Here is an 18,949-nt window from a genome sequence, read left to right as displayed (position 1 = left end):
TTTGAAGGTGGGTGTCAATCGGAGATGGAAATTGTGGCCCAGAGATTTTCTGCTATAAGCAGCCTCTTCCTGCCATGGGCAGCAGGCACCAGGAGAGTTGCAGCATGGCGGCATGTGTCTTATACGATTAGTGCTGGAATTGCATCCGAGCATAGCTTCTAAATTATGAGGGGGCCATTCATAAATCAAAGGAGCTGACCCAGTGAGGTTTATGACAGTATAAAGCTGCCTGCCTGCTGAATAGTCACCTCCGCCAGACTGCAGTTATTATGTACACATTGTTAAGTGTAATTCTAAGGGGCAGCCAGGCAGAGAGTTTTTCACAAAGCTGTTAGGACATCTACTTTCACGATTTGCAGCTAGGGTATTGTCTGAGGCAGGGGCTCCCTCAATGACACTTTGTTCACGTCTGACTGGGGCCCGATTCCCACCCCAAAAGCGTGTGGAGTGGTTCAGAGAATTCCTGTGGGCCCAATGGCAGTCCTAGAAAAAGCTACTTGACACTCGGGCTTTGTGAAGTAGAAGCCGTATCATCCTGTAAGTTGATTCCATTTCCCTTTAGGGTGGAAATTCTTGAACTAGGGTTCCTGGGTGGGCTTTTGAGGGTCAGAGAACCCTTTAAAATTGCTTGCAGTTTTTGGTGTAACTATGTATATTTGTAAATTCCTTTAGAGAACATCCACAGCTTTATTGTCAGTCCCAAAGGGGTGTACACGAAGAACCACTACCCTAGCTAAGGTATAGACGGTGCTTTTTAAGTGGTGAGGAACTTCCAGAACTTATAAGAGAGAAACCAAATGTATCCAGGCAAAAATGTTAGGAATAAGGCTGGGAATGGGGTTCAATGAAAACCCAGTCAACTGAAATGTTCCAAGAGTGGAGAATTTTTTTTTTAATGGACAAGAAACACCCAAACTCTTTTTGTCACCACCTTTATAATATATATTTTCCTGCATCAGTAAATACACCCTAATGAACACAGGTGATTCATTTCCAGATGGCAGAAGATCATGCCATATCACAGGTTTTTAAATTGTGAGTGTTGGTGCTGATAGTATATGCTTTAAGATGTCAGAGATTGACTTGGCATATGACCAACCTGAAAGTTGTTGGGGTTTTTTTGGAATAAGTCCCTAAGCCAGGCTTACTGTTTCTGTATGTGTTTATTTGCTTCTTCTTCCTAAACTGGTTTGCAAGAATGTGGTATGGGCGGTGGGGGCGCTCTGGTAAATGGGAACAATGTTTCTGATAAAGTTGCCACTCTGGAGAGCTTCTTTGTTTTTTTTTGTTTTGTTTTTTTTGTTTTTGTTTTTTTGGTTTGTTTGTTTTTTTGGTTAACCTGCCAGGTAGCCTGTCAGATAGCCTTATAAAAGCTTTTTATTCCTCAGAAGTCTCCAAAAGTGGTCTAATGTCGTAGGAACTTATCTAAACTTTTGTGTAAAGATTGTTCTTCCCTGGGAAGAAGGTTGAGGCATGACCCAGACCCAGAGCATGGGGCAAAAGAACATAGAATAGAATATGGCTGCACCTACCCCAGCTGCCTAACAGGAAGCAAGTATCGAGAAAACGGGAAAGTATAAGCTAGCAGTTATTTTGAGAGAAAAATAAAGTGTTAAAAGAACTGAGTTCAAAAATTCCAGAGGTGAAAACATTGAAAGAAATAAACACCATTATGGTTAAGACTTAAAAAGCTCATTTTATGGTATGGAGGATAGAAACTATTCCTTTTCTTTTCCTTCTTGCTCTTGCAGCTCACTTCTCCATGATTTCATTTTTCTACTTGTTAACTATAACCTTTAACAGCTCTTTCTGTGGGTAGTAGTTCTAAAATTCCTTAGTCCTTATATACAAAAAAAGTATTTATTTTACAATCATTCTTGAATGATAATTTGGCTGGGTATGAAATTATAGGTGCATATTCATCTCCCCTCAGCACTTTGAAGATATTACTAAATGGTTTGTTGGCTTTATGTTTGTTTGTTTATTTGTTTGTGGTTAAGAATTCTGCTATTTGTAGTTCTTTTGCGGGTTCTTCTGTGTTTTTTTTTTCTTCTAGCTTTTAAAACTTTCTTCTTTTCATTGATGTACACAATGAGATGTGTAAGTTTGATTATTCTCTTCAGCCTGCTCAGCACATGATTTTTTCAGCCAAAGGAGTCAAATTTCTCTTCAATTTTTAGTCAGTTTTTTTTTTTGAAAATTATCTCTTCACCTTCTTATTTTTTCTCATTCTCAAAATTGTCTTTGGTGTATATTATTGCATCTCATTTAATTTATCCTTTATTTTTCCCTCCTGATATTCTCCCTAAAATGATATATTACTTCAACTCTGTTCTCCAATTCATGAATTCTTTCCATGCATACTATTTAGGCCATCTGTTGGGTTTTGTTTGTTTCTTTGTTTATTTTCAATAACCTCGTTTCCCCTCAGGTTTTCAAGTTATTTAAAAAAACATCTACATGACGCTAATTTATAACCTGTTATTGTTTTGGGGAATCTTATTCTCTTTTTTACTTCTTTAAAGTATTTAACTGTTTATTTGAAGTCCATTTCAGATTGTTCAAATATCTAAATATTTTTAGATGTGAATTGTCACCTTTGTTGGGTTTCTTGACAGCTTTTCTTAGTCCTGAATTTTCCTTGGTTTTCTACTTTTTCTTTCAAAGCTCATTATCCATGGGTGTTTTTGGTTTGTTTGTTTGTTTTTGTTTTTGTTTTTTTCTTACATGAGCCCTTCCTTGTGGGATGGTTGTTGCAGGCTTTATAGTTCACTTTGCTCTAAACCAGGTCATATATTAATGACTCGGTTTGGGCTGCCTCATGCCCGAATGGTCTATTTCTACCTCTGTTTTCTTGTGCACTACTAGTCTCTGATAATGATCAGGGACTGAGACCTCATCTACAACTGCCTACCTTGGACAATCAGTGTTTTTTAGGGAACACTGAGTGGGGAGAGCTATGTCAGCCCCTGTTTACGTGCGAGTAGTGTGACCCTAGTCCCCAACTTCACATGGGAAGCCACTTGCAAGCTGTAGTTTCTCCTCAGCCATTTGGATCCAAACTATCCATATTCAGTCACAGCTGCTGATGGACCATATGGCTTTGGCTCCCATTTATTGCTGTACTTTCCTTCTATATTTTATTCCACGAAGAGTTTTTTGTGTTTCTGAATATGATTTTGCAGTTTTCACGTTTTATTTATTTATTTTTCTAGTTCCACATTTCATCTCTCTTTGTTTTGAAAATAACAGGGAGATTTCTCATGTGTTCTCTTTGCCATATTGAACCAGAATGCAACCAGCTATTCTTTCTTTCTACTGAAGATAAAACAGGAGTAAATAGTTTTAAATCATAGCAGAGAGGAGTGGAGCTTGACAAAAGGAAGAACTTTGAACACCGTGGCTGTTAAATCCTAGAATAAATGACTAAGGAGAATTTTAGTCTCTTTACTTAATATTTCTAGAAATAAAAAGTTACCCATCCATCTGAGATAGAGTTGGCACAGTCCTGCTTTGAGACAGGGCAATGGATGTGATGACTCCTCTGTGTTTCTTCCACCCCAGTGATTATTAGGCATGAGGAAACTCATGCCTTCAAGGCCACAGAAATGTTTGGTCAAAGAAAAGGGCTCTGGTTTTCCATCTTAACCCAATGGAAGGCACTGTGATGAAAATGTCCTCATTTAAGAAGAAAATATCTAAAGCCAAGATGATGAATAAGCTCTGTATAAAAAGGAGAAGACAAACAAGCAAACCATATACCCCAGATATTGGCTTTACATACTGTCCTATAGCAGTATTGACTTAGAGAAGCTTTTGCCTAGGTAGTAACAGACTCAGTGGAAGTGTCCTACCTATCATGCTTAGAGCTTAGTTTCCATTGAAGGAGACAGAGGAGCCATCTCATTTCATTTGTTTATGTATTTCCCATGGCTCTTGCTTTCTAAACTCTTTACCCCTAAAATTTCCAAGGATCCCACCTGTATTTGAAATTGTCTCCTACAGCTCCTGCTAAACCGTGGAAATCAGAGTATGCAGGCAGCTCTTCCAGAAATACCAAAGAGAAATCTATACTGAGTCCCACAAAGAGCAAATAAACTTTTTTTCATCAGCACTTGTCCAAGTCTTGGCAGAGGTCAAGTCTTAGTCACATACCACAGTGCTCTACTGGGCCCAAAGAGGCTACATGGAGGCTGGAACATTCTTAATGGAAAAGTCAAGACTGCATAGAACTCATGAACGTCATTAAATTCATCCTGGTCTCTAAGCAAGACTCTGTGGAGTCCCTGATAATTAAGAGATTTTAGAGATTTGTAGGAATTAAATTCCCTATCTTCTCTTTTGGGGGAATGAAGTGGTAATGCTGGAAGGGAAAGTAAAACAACGTGACTTATTTTCATAATATGTGTATATATATATTTCATAATATATATATTTTATTTTATATATATGCACAGAGAGAGAATTTTATCACAAAAAGAAGAATTTTATAGTGATCAGGAGTCTAAATCATGATATTATCTAAGAGGGCTTTTTAAAATGGTCATTCCACTGAGAATTTGCTATTCAGAATTAATAAATTTGGGTTTTCCTGGAGGTATTCCAGCATTCCTGAGTTATTAAAGAGCTCTTATACAATTGCCAAAATAACTGATTTGATCTGGTTAGCAGAGACCTAATCCACAGTGTTTCCTTTTGGCTAGGTGTGAAAAAGTTTGGCACTACAAACTTTTTCAGCCCTAAAAAGATATGTCGTACTGATACATGCTACAACATGGGTGAACCTTGAAAACACTATGCTAAGTGAATGAAACCAGATGCAAAAGGCCACAAATTGTATGATTTGTGTTTTTGCCAAGAGAGACACCCCAGTCTTAGATATTCAAGGTAGGTTAGGGAAAAGACCTTACCAGTATTGCACTATAGTATGTGTCCCCATAAGGGGAATGTGGGAAGCCCTGTGTCATTTCTCTTTCAACAATAGTTGGGTTGTGAGTGAGCTAGCAAACACAGGCATTTCTGCCACAATACAATATGCACATATCTGAAAATCCTCACATTCTACAAAATTGTACACTGAAAAATAACAGAGCTTAAGGAAAAAGTAGCATAAGAGAAAACCACTCAAAACTTATGCAACTTTGTAACCAGAATACTAACAAAGCAACTATACTAATGAAATACTAACACAATTTAAAAAGGCATATTACATTTCTAATAAAATATTGCAGTAAATATAGACTTCTAGACTTCACCTTTTAAAATGGTAACATTAGCTTGAAGGAAGGGTGTTTAAGGAAGGATTGAAGCTGCTGAGTTATAGAGACAACAGTAAATTGCACAAAGATCATGGAGAATCATGTAATAAGCACTTATAAGACAGAGCATGTGGCCCAACTGAGGCAAGAGGAAGAATGTAGGGCAAATGGCTTCCTGATTTCAGTTGAGTTAGTGTACTTGGCTTTTAGCTGCTGTCACTTGTTAGTGCAAAATATTAATTTGCTGGGTAATCATGTATGAACGAATGCAATTTCTGTTTTATACCAACTTCATTCCCTTATTTAGCACTCACATATGAACCACTTGTGTTATACAAATCCACACTATAGCACAGACTGTGTAAGATGAGGTGGGTACATGGCATTTGACTGTAGACAAGTTTAGAATAAGAGTTGAAAATCACTTGTCTACTCTGAATCTGCTTTTTTTTGTCTTTAATCACTGACCTATCTGCCCTTGTGTTCCCCTTTTCTCCCATCCCATGTATTTATATTAAAAAGGAGTCTAGAGTCTAGGTCTATGACTATGTCTGTCTATATCTGTGACTTCCACAGTTATAGTAATCAAGTAGACAGGCCTTTTGTGTTTCCTCCAGTTTTTTTCTAGGGAAGGTTCAAAAGAGAGATTTATTTATTTATTATTGTGGTAAAAGATGCATAACATAAAATGTATCATTTTAGTGTATAATTCAGTGGCATTAAGAATATTTACAATATTGTACAAGTGGTAAGAACATTTACCACTAATCTAGTTTCTGAAATTTTTCACCACCCCAAAAGGAAACCTATTACACAGTCACTCTCCATTCCCCTTTTCCCCTAGCCCCCGGTAACCATGAATCTACTTCTCTATGGATTTGCCTATTCTGGACATTTCACATAAGTGGAATCATACAATTTGTGGCCTTTTGCATCTGGTTTCATTCACTTAGCATAGTGTTTTCAAGGTTCACCCATGTTGTAGCATGTATCAGTACGACATATCTTTTTAGGGCTGAATAATCTTCCATTATTATGCATAGACCACTTTCGTTATCCATTCATCTGTTGGTAGTCATTTGGGTTGTTTCCACCTTTTGGCCATTGTGAATAACGCTGCTACGGACATTTATATACAAGTTTTTGTGTGGCATGTGTTTTCAATTATTTTGTATATACCTAGGAGTGGAAATTCTGGGTCTTATGATAATTTTATTTTTAATTTATTGAGGAATCTTTCTTACATTTTAAAGTTGCCCCATCTTCTTTAAGTTCATTTCTTTGAGTACCTACTGCCAGCCATCCTCATGGTTGCTGCTGATTTGCTGCTGTTGCCACCATCCATATCTGTTCTCCATTGCTCTCTTCTCTCTTCTGAATTCCATATTCATTTGTCTCTTGGATTTTATCAAAACAGATCAATTCCTTTTTAACAGTAACAGCCAATTAGCATATTGTTTTCCCTAGTAAGGTGACTACAATAGCTGTAGTGTGCAAGATGATCAACCAGGAGCCACTCCTTTGCCTGCAAAAGATTGGTATATATATTACACATAATCATTACATGTATATATATATGGCTCCAGAGTATCCAAAAGCCTAAGGATTCTGAAATGTTGGTGTCTGAATAGCAGATATTTTGCTTTTTTATTATTATTATTACTATTTTAGGTTACTGAGGGGTTGCCAAAGGAGATGTTCACTTTTGATCACTAGAGCCTCCATCTCCATACTGACTGTTCTCTTAGACCCCTTTAACCATCTTCCATGCCTTATTTCCACTATTTTTCTCATACCGTTGGCCCTGGGACACTTGATACAGTACAAGGGGTTAAAACCTTCTTCAAGAAAGTAGCATTCGCTGGGTGCGCTGGCTCACGCCTGTAATCCCAGCACTTTGGGAGGCCGAGGCAGGCGGATCACGAGGTCAAGAGATTGAGACCATCCTGGTCAACATGGTGAAACTCTGTCTCTACTTAAAATACAAAAAATTAGCTGGGTGTGGTGGTGCATGCCTGTAGTCCCAGCTACTCAGAAGGCTGAGGCAGGAGGATCGCTTGAACCCAGGAGGTGGAGGTTGCAGTGAGACAAGATCATGCCTACCCTTCCCAGCCTCTAGTAACCACTATTCTACTTTGTTTCTATGAGATCAACTTTTTTGGCTTCCACATATGAGTGAGAACACGCGGTGTTTATCTTACTGTTCCTGGCTTATTTTGCTTAACTTAGTATTTTCAAGGCTCATTCATGTTGCTGTGAATGACAGGATTTCTTTATTTTTTATGGCTGAATAATACTCCATTGTGTATATATACCACAGTTTCTTTATCCATTCTTCCATTGCTGGAAACTTATGTTGATTCCATATCTTGCTATTGTGTGTAGTGCTGCAATAAACATAGGGATGTAACTATCCCTTTAATACACTGATTTCCCTTTTTTTGGATATATACCCAGTAGTAGGATTGCTGGATCATATAGTAGTTTTATTTGTAGCTTTTTAAAGAAACCTCCATACTGTTTTCCATAGTAGCTGTACTGATTTACATTCCCACCAACAGCATATAAGTTCCCTTTTCTCCACATCCTCACTAGAATCTGTTACACTTTGTCTTTTTGAACATAACCATTCTAACTGGGCTGAGATGATACTTCACTGTGGCTTTGATTTGCATTTTTCTGATGATTAGTGATGTTGAGCATTTTTATATACTTGTTGTCTATTTATATGACAGAGCCTTGATAAATTAGTACCCATTATGAATCTACCAGACAGGTATATGGGATGTAACATTGTCTAAACTTCTTCAGCCATAGGACCCATTTTTTGGAGGCACTTTGCAGAATTACGGTTCTTTATTATATGCTTCAAGAAGTGTTGCATTTTGCCATTCAATTTCTAGGAGCAATTTATGTTATAGCAATAAGCTATTGGTGTATACAGTATCTTAGTTTGGAGAAGTTTGTTAGGGTAGTAGGCAATTTTAGCACAAGACCCTGAACTAGTACTACTCAAATTTTAACGTGCTTAAGGATCACCTTGGGAGATTTGATAAAATGCAGACTCCCAGACCCTACACCAAAAATCCTGAATCATTTAGGCTGCAATGGGTGTCATGCATTTCACACAAGCATCCCAGTTAATTCTGATGCAGTCGGATTGAGGACCGCACTACAGTAATAGGGCCCAGGGGAGATTTTGAGAAAGGAGGTCAAGAGAACTGCCCACAGAAAGCCGTTCTGGGTAAGATCTTGCAGCAGTGGGATCTCCAGAGGGCTGTGGGCAACATGACAACATTGTTTCGCTGATAATGGAGCACATAGACACTCTGGAAACACGTTTTCCTTGTGTGACATTTCCCCAGGACCAACCCCGCAGTAACATGTGCACAATGTGCCATCTGGCCTGCCCCTCTGCTTTCCCAGAGCTCCCACCCAAAGGCTGCCTCTTCTGCCGTCTTCCACATTCAGAGTCCTTGGCTGTCATGTCCAGAAAGCAAGACCCTCCGTGGGGAGCTTCCCCCTCTACCCCGCCCATTGTTCATGACTTGTTGTTGGCGAGAAATGAATGGCATTTCTCGGAATTAGCCCAGGAATTTCTGCTGATAAACAAATGAAACTCTCAAAGGGAAAAGCAATCAACATAGTTTGAAATAAAATCAGTGTTTTCAGCTTAGTCTGTTTTTAACTTAGTTTGAAATAAGAGTCACATCGAGGGTATTTTAAGGAAAGGATTAGCAAAATGTCCTGTAGTGGGCTTTCATCTGAGTTGCCAGACTGACCCTTGAACCAGGGCCTGTTTTCTTCTTGAGTAAGCAGAAGAGGCAATTATTACCTTGATTTCCTGTGACCTGTGATTCTAAGACCTGTCCAGCCATTGGATCAGCTTTGCCCAAGCCCACCCCCACTTCCCTGCCAAGTTGCCTGCCACCTGAAATTGTCATTACAGCTTAATCTTTTAAATTTAGGCCTTGTCCTGATAAATTCACCAATCTTTGAAGGTAGTAAATTAACTCTTATTAATCATTTTTAATTTCATCTGAACACAGGATTTAGAAAGCAGATTTTGATTGTAGAAAGAGGAGACAGGTGTTGCGGGGGGAAGATCCCGAGGCCACTAAGCTCAGCTGGGCACCTGAAGAGTTACAAAGGGAGAGGGGCCTGTTGAAGGAAGGGCCTAAGGAGTCAAGCTTTACCTACCCCAAAGTCCTGCAGAACACCAGTAGTATTTAGGATAAGCTCTTTATTTGTGGCAGAGGACACAGTGGTTTCTAGAATGAGTTGCCAGCTCTCAAGTTTTTCACTTTAGAGTTGTTAATTTAAAACCAGTATGTTCTCAAAGTAACCAAATATCCTTGCTATCTGTTGCCTAGAGCCAAAGAGTTTCACTTCAGGGTTTTGGACGCAAAATGACTGTAACCCAAAAGGTTCGCCAGATTATTTGCAGCCACTAAGATAAGCAGTTGTCTTTATTAGAATGATTTTTGTCTGATTTTTGTGTTTAGAATTTTATACCATCAGCTATTCCCTAAAAGTGATTTTAGGAACTGGCAGACTTAGGGTGTCAGTTATTGAAATCTGTTCCAAAATCCGCCTCCTCACAGGCCTCCATTTTTGGCCATCAAAGTAGTCTATTTTATAAATGTCTTGATGTGTTGTCTTTTGTCTTTGCCACATATACTCTAAGGCACAGAGACTGGGAAGTGGTTCAGCAAATATATGTATGGCTACTTACAAAGTGTTTTCTAGGGTTATGCTCCCAGAATTGGAGATAGGCTAAGAAATATATGCACTGTATCTCTCAATAAAGGGCTAAATCAAAGCTGTCTGTAGGAGGGGGAGGAAGAGGGCTGCTTGGATTTTAGTTTAATTGAGAAGACAGAGAAATACATCAAACTTGGGAGTTGAGGTTATTTTTTGGAACATGAAGATAATGTAAGTGTCCCCACAAGCTCTTTTTCTTTTCTTCAATAAATTCATCCTGTTTTGGTTTCTCCACATTCACAAGATTGTGCCCTCAGGGATCTAAGGCAAAATCAGAGTCCACACTCACTATCATACCTTTTATATAATATATTCTTTTATTATTTTAATAAGAGAGAAATGGATATTGAGAAGGAGAGGACAAGGAAATGTGGCATGCTTTCTTCCTTGTTTTCTTTCTTTGTTTCCCTTCTTTCCTTCCCTCATTCCTTCCTTTTTATTTTCATTCTCTTTTTTGTTTAATTTGTGATTATTTTCTTGTGCTAAAATATCCATAACATAAAATTTACCATTTTAACCATTTTTATGTGTACAGTTCAGTAACATTAAGTGCATTCACACTGTTGCACAACCATCTCCACCATCCATCTCCAGAACATTTTAATCTCCCCAAACTGAATCTCTATACCCATTAAATACTAACTCCTCACTTTCTACTTCCTGTCTCTATGAATTTGACTACTCTCAGTACCTCGTATGAATGGCATTATGCCGTATTTATCCTTTTGTGATGTGCTTTTTTTGCTTAGCATAATTTCTTTAAGGTTCATCCAGGATGTAGTGTTTCTCTTTTTCAAATGGGGAAGAGAGAGAAGAAATTTTAGAAGAGGCTGGTGGTAGAAATGAGGAGGTGAAGTCAGGAGACAACCAAAGAGTCTTAAAGGAATCTAGCAAATGTTGCTTTTCAGAGCACATTTTTTCTGGAAGACTCCAGAGACCACACTGTCTTTGAAAATGACAGGCATGACAAGCAGTAACTAGTATTACTGCCTGTGTGAAATGCTAGGTTTTGAAAGATGTGTTCCTTATTAATGTTCCCCAGGGAACTTCAGTGAGTGTCATCTATTAGGAGCTGATTACTGGCAAGTTTTGTCATCTGCTTTTGGAGAAATCCATAGGAATAGAACAGTACCCCTGTTTCTCTTTATCTGGAGAAGTACTTTTCCAAAAGGGCCTCTTCTGAGATTGCTTTCTGAGGGAAATTGTGTCTGGAGCCATTCAACATGCTTTATTAGAAAGATTATTAAAGGATTAGAGTATGAAACCTATGAGGTGATGTTGAAGGAAAACTGTAATTACTGAAACTGGTGAAAGAAAGACAGGGGCCTTCACCAAGTTTCAGAAACATAAATGGGTCTTAGAGGAGGCTGATCAGCTTTCTCCTTCCACCTCCAAAGGGGGAGAAAGAGTAGAAGTGAGCTTCAGTATAAAAAACTTAGGCACAAAAAAGTAGTTCCAGGCATAGATAAGGGGAGCTGAAGTCATTTTATAGTCAATGTATTATATTAATAGCTCAAGCTCAATGCTGAGTAAACACAAGACACACATAAATGCACAAACGCATGCAATATGATTCCATTAATATCAAGTTTAAAATAGGCAAAAGTAAACTATATTGGTTATGGATGTGCATAAATGTGATAAAACTACAATGGAAAGTGAAGAAATGATTATCACAATAGTCAGCATGGTGGTGAGTTGACCTCCGTTGGGGGGTGGTGCTTCTGGGGTGCTGGCAATGCACTCTTTCTTGATCCACGTGGTAGTCACATGGGTGTTTGCTTTGAAAGCATCATTACAACTCTACATTTATGTTTTACGTATGTAAGTTATATTTACCAGTATAATATAAAGTGGGATTACATTTTCATTTGTTCTTGATGGTTCTGATTGGAGGCAAAAGTATGAGAAGACCTTGCAAGATTACAACCAAGCATAGGATTCTGTATGTGCATATGGCAGTTTGGGGGACTGTTATATTTGTCTACTTGCTTGCATTGTTTTGGTCTTCTTGATGTTTGGTTTTGTGTGTGTGTGTGTTTTGTTTTGTTTTTGGTTTTTGGTTTTTGGGGTTTTTTGTCACAAAGAATAGCAGTACCAAAACCTAGAGAAAGGTGTGCTCCTTGTCCTCTAAGTGGGCTCTTGGAATTAGTAAGTGGGCGTTTGAGGCATTGATTTCTAAGCTGTAGAGTGAACAGTGTATTGGCATCTGGATGAAGCCATCTGGCTCCAGGATTTTCTCACTGACCAGAGGGCCAGAGGGCATGTTTGGCTTCCAGGAAGTCAGGCTGGTCAGGAACCCCTTTGGGAAGGAAGGAGGGCTTTGGACCTGTGGAGTATGCCTGCGCTTCCCTCAAAGTGAGGTTTTATTGTGTTATCATGGGGGGAGGAAGGCAGGGGGGCCAATAAAGAGATGGGGCCTAGCTCTGCTGTCCTTCCAGTTCATTGTGGGACATTCACAGAGCTGATTAACCTCTTTGTACCTATTTTCTCAGCTTGTAAAATGAGATGATAATTCCTGCCTTCTCTTAAAGTTTGCATTGACAGTAAACAAGAAAGTTGATATGGGAAATTGCTTTGAAAAGTATAAGGAGGTATATATAAGCAAGGCAGTGATCAGCAATGAAAAGAAGGTATTTAAATCCTGGGTCCCCAGATTTCATCTGGGCATATCTCAATATGGGCAAAGCCTGAAACCATAGCATTTTGGTACGTGTTCCTCTAGATCCCAATGATAGCAGCCTCATAACCAGGCATTGACCATATGTCTCCAGCCTCAGGGAAAAGATGAGGGGAGTCTAAAGGAAACAAGTGACAGGTTTAATGACTGTCAGGCAAAAGGCATTAAATTAATGGCATCACCTCTGCCTTGCCTTTCTATTTCCTTCTGATTAGATTTTCAGAGGTGCCTGTGTGAGTATGCCGCACAATAATGCTGATGTTCTCAAAGCTGAGTGAGCTCTTAACAGAAACATGAGGTAGTGCTGAGAATGCACTCAGAGACAAGGTAAAAATCTCTAGACTGCCTTGAAAAATTGAAGGGGATTTTTCTGGGGGAGGGCTAGAACTAATACCTCCTCCCTCCTAAATCATAAAAAGAGAGAGCAAGATTCACCATTATGTGTTGATTAGGCTGCCTTATTCCTGTTTGGTTCCTACCTTCTGCTAATTCGTGGTCTTGCTAGAGGCTGTCATCTGGCGCCTCTTGCAGGAGCACAGTGTGCCCATACTGCAGGGGGCCTCTCAGACCACTGGGATCAGGGAAATGAGCCATTGCTGTAGTGTTACTTCCAAACCAGGGAGGATCAGCACACACACACACCCTTTCTGCCCCCACCAACTTCTCCAGGGCTTTAGAAATGTCTGGGAACTGTTTTGTTCGTCACAGTAATGGGAGGATGTCATTGGCATTTAGTGGGCAGCAACAAGAGACGCAAAATGTTCCGCAATAAGTAGGAACACAACGCATGGAAGAAGTGTCCCACACAAAATTCCAGTGGTGGCTCTATTGAGAAATACTGGACAGCAGCCTTAGTCAGAGAAGCCTAGGGAAGGGCATCTCTTCCTAACCAGAAGTTGGTGGTATGAATCCACACATTCATTAATTCACTCACTCACTCATATTAATTTCACAAACATGTACAGAGTATAAGCTTTAAGACATAGCCCATGTTTGGTGCTGAGGTTTCAGAGTTCCTGCCTCGAGGAGTTCACAATCTAGTGGAGGAGACACGCATAACAAGATTATTAAAATGTAATGTGATGAGTACTCTGGTAGAAGTGTGGAGAAGGGCTGTGCAGGCAGAGAGGGGAGAAGATAGGCACTCTCCAAGAGCCAGGAGTCAGGCACAGTCCCAGAGGGGAGTGGACATTTGAGCTGGGTTCTGACAGATGAATGGCACTTTGCCAGATGTAGAAGAGGGAGGTGGGGAGGGCAAGTGCAGAGGCATGTGTGGGATCCGTGACTGCAGTTGAGTATGGTCTGTGTAGGAGGGAGGAGGCTGGAAAGGTCAGATTGATGGAGGCCCAGTCTCAAAGGACCTTGTACATCCTGTGGGTAGACATTATTTTGCAGAGTCAGCCCACTGCAAAAGTAGGGAGGAGGTGCAGTTTGTCTTTAGTGTTCTTGGATGTCTTTTTGCACCCCCTTTCCTCTCTTGGAGTCCCTCATATCCTCACCTCTCTCCCAGCCACTTACATAGGCAGCTGATGAGACTCCTTCCAGCAGAAAGATCAGTGCTTAGCTTAACTATAAGAATTCACTAAGGATAGAATTCCGGATATCAAAGGGAGAGTCTTTGGGCAGAGAACCTGGAAGAACTGAGCACTATGGAGATAGGGCAGAGGAGCTTTGTTCACTTTACACACACTTGATGTAAGTGTATGTAAGCATGTGGGTGAGCATGTATGTTGGAGTGGGTGACATTGTGTGGTATGTATTTGTGTGTGTGTGTGTGTGTGTGTGTGTGTGTGTGTGAATGAGAGAGAGAGAGAGAAATGGGACAGTGATAGTTCCTATCTCAAAGGACTGTTGTGAGGATTAATTGAATTAAGGTATCTAAAGGAGTTAGCATAGTGCCCTGCCTATAGTATACCCTCAATCAATGCAAGGTATTGTTGGTATTATTTTAGAATGCAGGGCCAGAGTTCAGTCTGGAGAAGGGGGAACATGCTTACTACCAAGATGGAGATGAAGATTTTACACTAAGACTTAGTGGCTACGTCTGGCTAGTTTCAAATATGTGCCTAGGACACATTCTATCACTGGGATAATATAATTTTTCAGCATGTTGGCTTATCAGAATGTACATGTTCCCAAGTGGAGCCATAGCATTATACTGTATATATTTGGGTACTTTCTCCATCTCTACTCATGGAACACATGGCAGGTAGAAAGCTGTTGTTTTACAAATGATGTGGACCTGTCTTGAGGCCCAGATCAGCTGATCTGTCCTCATGTATAGGAACATAAAATAGAAGAACCACAGCACTAGGGCCAGAGCCAGGGAGATGCATTAGAAAGGAATTAACTTGGGAGGATCTGAATTAGGGAACAAAAGTCCTAGCCAGAGAAGGAAGGAAGAAGCAAAAAGGGGAAAAAAAATCACTAAAAGGACAGGATACATAAGATCATCCAGCTGCCCCCAAACTGAACTTACAATGTTTTCTGTGTTCTCTTTGGAAGAGGAGTTGGCTTGTCCAGAATTCAATGGAAACTTGTTGATTGACACTGAATTGGGCACAAGTTCAATGTGAGTGCGCCTGCAGCTATTTATTTGATTTTTTTAAAATGCACCCTTTGCAATAAGACTGTTTAGTTTCTACTGGCGCCCTGGGGCAGTGAGTTTAGATTGTTAAAATAGCAGCCATTAACACTCTCTGTGTTATGACACTGTCCTTCCTACCCCCCTTTAGAGGAATCAGGCATGAGGTTGTTTGACAAAAGTTTAATTCTCCTCTCCCCACCAAAAGAAACTGAGATTCCTCCTCTGAGTCAGAGGCACGTTTGCCCAGCCCTAACCCTGAAAACCTCCAAGTCTGCCTACCCGCCTCACCACCATCCCCACAAACACACACACGTGACTCTCATGTACATCTGGAACACACACACTTTCATATACACTCTCACAGGCTCACACCCACACCCATCCCACAAGCTTAGAGGAACCCTAGGGAGCCCTTGTGCTTGTCTTGCTGTTCTTTCATTTTGCTTTCCTGTATTTGCTTTGTTTTGATTTGAAATCAGTCTTTGGGATTACATTGGATAATTTTTTCATGTTATTAGTAGTGCTGTGCAGGGAGCATGTAAGGACTTCCTCCTCAGTCCTGGCCATGCTTGCTTCTCCAAATACAATGCTGGCTCTCATTGATCAATCAAACTGATCTTTGTCAGACTTTACATACAATACCTCGTGGGCAAATAGCTCAGGGAGCTCTAAAAGATGCCTGAATTCTGGGATTATCTAGATTATTCATGAGTCTGCTTAAAAGGAAATTTTTCAAGACAGGACTGGATAGCTATGGCTTTCCCAAAGGTGCTGGGGAAAAATCAAAGGAGGAGAGACAATGTGGAAAGTGTGGAACTGCTCAGCTGCCAGAGCAAGGCAATAATCTGACCAAAACACAAAGCCCCCACCCCCACCCAAAGTCAGCATTGGTCAGGCTGAACAGCCATCATGAGCACAAGCCTAGGAGGCATGGAAGGGAAGTTCTGTGTTCTCTGGACATCTGTGATACATGTTGTCTGTACCAGCACTGTCCAATAGAACTTTTTGCAATGATGGAAACATTCTATATCTGCACTTTCCAATGTGGCAGTCATTAGTATAGGTGGCTGTTGAACATTTGAAATGTGACTGGTGTGAGACTGAGAAGCTGCATTTTAAATTGGATTTAATGTTAATCAGTTTAAATATGAATATACATATGTGACTAGTGGTTACTGTAGTGTATGGCACAGCTTTATCCCATTCACTGGATACTTCTGTGCTGCATTGAATTAATTTTGTACCTTCTCTCTGTTCAGTGTCTTGCAACTACATCATAAACTTCTTGAGGGCAGGAATCATATATTCTACAACTACAGAAAGTTATACCTTGAAAAGATATTTTTTTTCAGCTGCCTCTTCCCATATTTGACAAATAGGGAGACTGCGAAAGTCTCTGTAACTTTCTTGAAGTGACAGCACTCATTAGTAACATTACCTGAGCCTGGAACCCAGGTCTCCTTGCCTCCCGGACTGTGCTTCTACCACATCTCCCTTGCAGACAAGTTTTCAAAAGAGGAAGAGTTTTCTTCCTCTCCACTTTCTTCACTGTTTATATCTGAGATTCAGCCCCTGATACTTGGAAATAATTTGGATCTCAAGTCTACATTTATCTCCTCATCTGCCAAGGCACAAAATAGGCTCTGGACAAATGTCTATGGGGTGAAAATTCTGAGGTCTTTCTGTTGTCTGTTATCTTCTATATTTTTAAAGAAAATCTGTCTCTGCCTCAGTGTGTTTGAGACAACCATTGCTTATGCTGTCTCAGCCCAGGGAGATGGGGCCTCTGTAGATGTGGCCCTGGCCTGTGCAGGTGCTCAGGTATACATTAGAGAAGCCTGTGCAACAGCCTGGCAGGCTGATAAAAAAGCTGTAGCAGTTTGGGACCTGGGCCCCTCTGTCTTCTAAATTCTCTAGACTTGATGGTAGACAAGGATGCCATCAGACATAGCGCCCTCCCTTCACCACATTTTCATAGTAACCTAGAACTAAAGGTGCCTCAGGGAAGACTCTAGGGCCATATCTTACTGGTTACTTTAGAAAGTAAGAGAAAATACCCAGTAGAAACTAACCTCAGAATCACCTGCTAAAAGAAAGAATAATTCAACTTGTAGGTCCAAGTAAAGTATCCTTTCATCTCTCTTCTCCTTTCTCTGTTTTCCACCCCAGGCCTTTGCCCTCAACCCAGAGCCAACCTATGGTAACACAGCAATAGCTGAATTGAAGCAAAACCTGTTAACAGTCACCAAAGGCTGGGTTTCAGCCAAGCAGATAGCTCCTCCAGGCAGCCCTTCAAAAGCCAGGCAGAGGCAAGGGGGTAAATAGCCTGTGGCCCTATCTGCAGTAGAATGGCCAGATTTTTTGCTGGTGCCACCAAATGAAGGAGTGATCGGATACTAAGATAGAAGGCTTCCAGGGACCCTCCCAGCCCTAAAAATCTTAAGCCCAAGTATAGTCATCAGATGCCAAGGACACTGGAGAAAGTCTTTGGAGCATGTAGAACACCAAGCCAACTGGAGTGCCTGCTAGGACAGCACAGGATTCCTAGCATTCCGGCCACACCATATACACCCCCACCCCCGGAGGGCAGCCAGTGGCCACAGCAGAGTCCTCACCCAGCAGGCTGAGACTCTCTTTAGACCCTCCAAGAGCCTACTTCCTTACTTAGGGCCTGCCTGCTTACACTGTGCTGAGTTCAGGGAGGTGGACAAACTGTACCTCCCACTTTAGCCTAAGAATCTGACTTGCCATGGACTCTCCAGGCAGTGAATCATTTTGAGCAAGCACTTAAGCAACTTTCCATTCCACTGAGTCATTCTGAGGACTGTCAGGTTTGCTAATCCTGATATATACTGTATATACCCTTTGTTCAGATCCTATACCCATCCTGATATTGGAGGAGAGGGGTTATAAACAACAGAACTTTAAGGATGTGCTCATTAGAAGTCATTTGTATCAGGGTTCCCTTTGCCCCACTGTCTCTAACAAGGCCTGAAGCACTAAGAGAAATCCTGCTGGTACCAACTTTTGATTTGTGTATGCTTTTGGTTACATAGCTACCAAGAGTATGCACTCTTTACTTGGAGTGGCAGTGCACATTGGATTTCTTTTCCAGACCCTCCATGGATCTGTTTTCCTTTGGCTTCTTCTAGACTAGGGGCCAGCATTTTTTTTTTTTTTCTGTAAAGGGCCAAATAGTATATATGCTAGCATTAGCAGGCCTTGCAGTCTCTGCTGTAGCAACTCTTGCATTGTAATGTGAAAGCAGTCATACGCAATATGTAAATGAATGGGCATGGCTATGTTCCAATAAAACTTTTTTTACAAAAACAAGTTGCAGGTCACATCTGGCCTGTAACCCCTGTTCTAGACCCAACAGGCTAAGTCAAATTAGTAGGTGAGACTTAGTTTCAGCTGCTAGAGTGCTTATGCATATCACATTGGGGAAAAAATCACTCTTATCCTCCATTCTTTTGGGGAAGAGAGGTAGAAATTGCAGGAATATTTTCATCTTTCCCATTTTGAATATCAAAGCCCATTCCTCATCAAATATTACATACTCCGTAGTAATCAGAATTGGCTAAAGTATGATGCAGTAACAACCTGCAAAGTTCAGGACTTAAAACAACAAAGATTTATTTCTTACTCATACTACCTCTT

At 40.5% G+C, this 18,949-nt stretch overlaps 1 protein-coding gene across 5 annotated transcripts in view; it reads left to right on the top strand.

Moving 5' to 3' along the window:
• CHRDL1 (chordin like 1) overlaps positions 1 to 18,949 on the top strand; it is a 125,802-nt gene that overhangs the window by 40,109 nt on the left and 66,744 nt on the right. The gene's annotated exons all lie outside the window — the stretch shown is intronic.

Source organism: Pongo abelii, chromosome X, assembly GCF_028885655.2.
Source record: "Pongo abelii isolate AG06213 chromosome X, NHGRI_mPonAbe1-v2.0_pri, whole genome shotgun sequence".
In the NCBI taxonomy this organism is placed as follows: domain Eukaryota; kingdom Metazoa; phylum Chordata; class Mammalia; order Primates; family Hominidae; genus Pongo; species Pongo abelii.
Note: the sequence above shows the minus strand (reverse complement) of the source record. Positions and strands in the feature narration are given on the sequence as shown.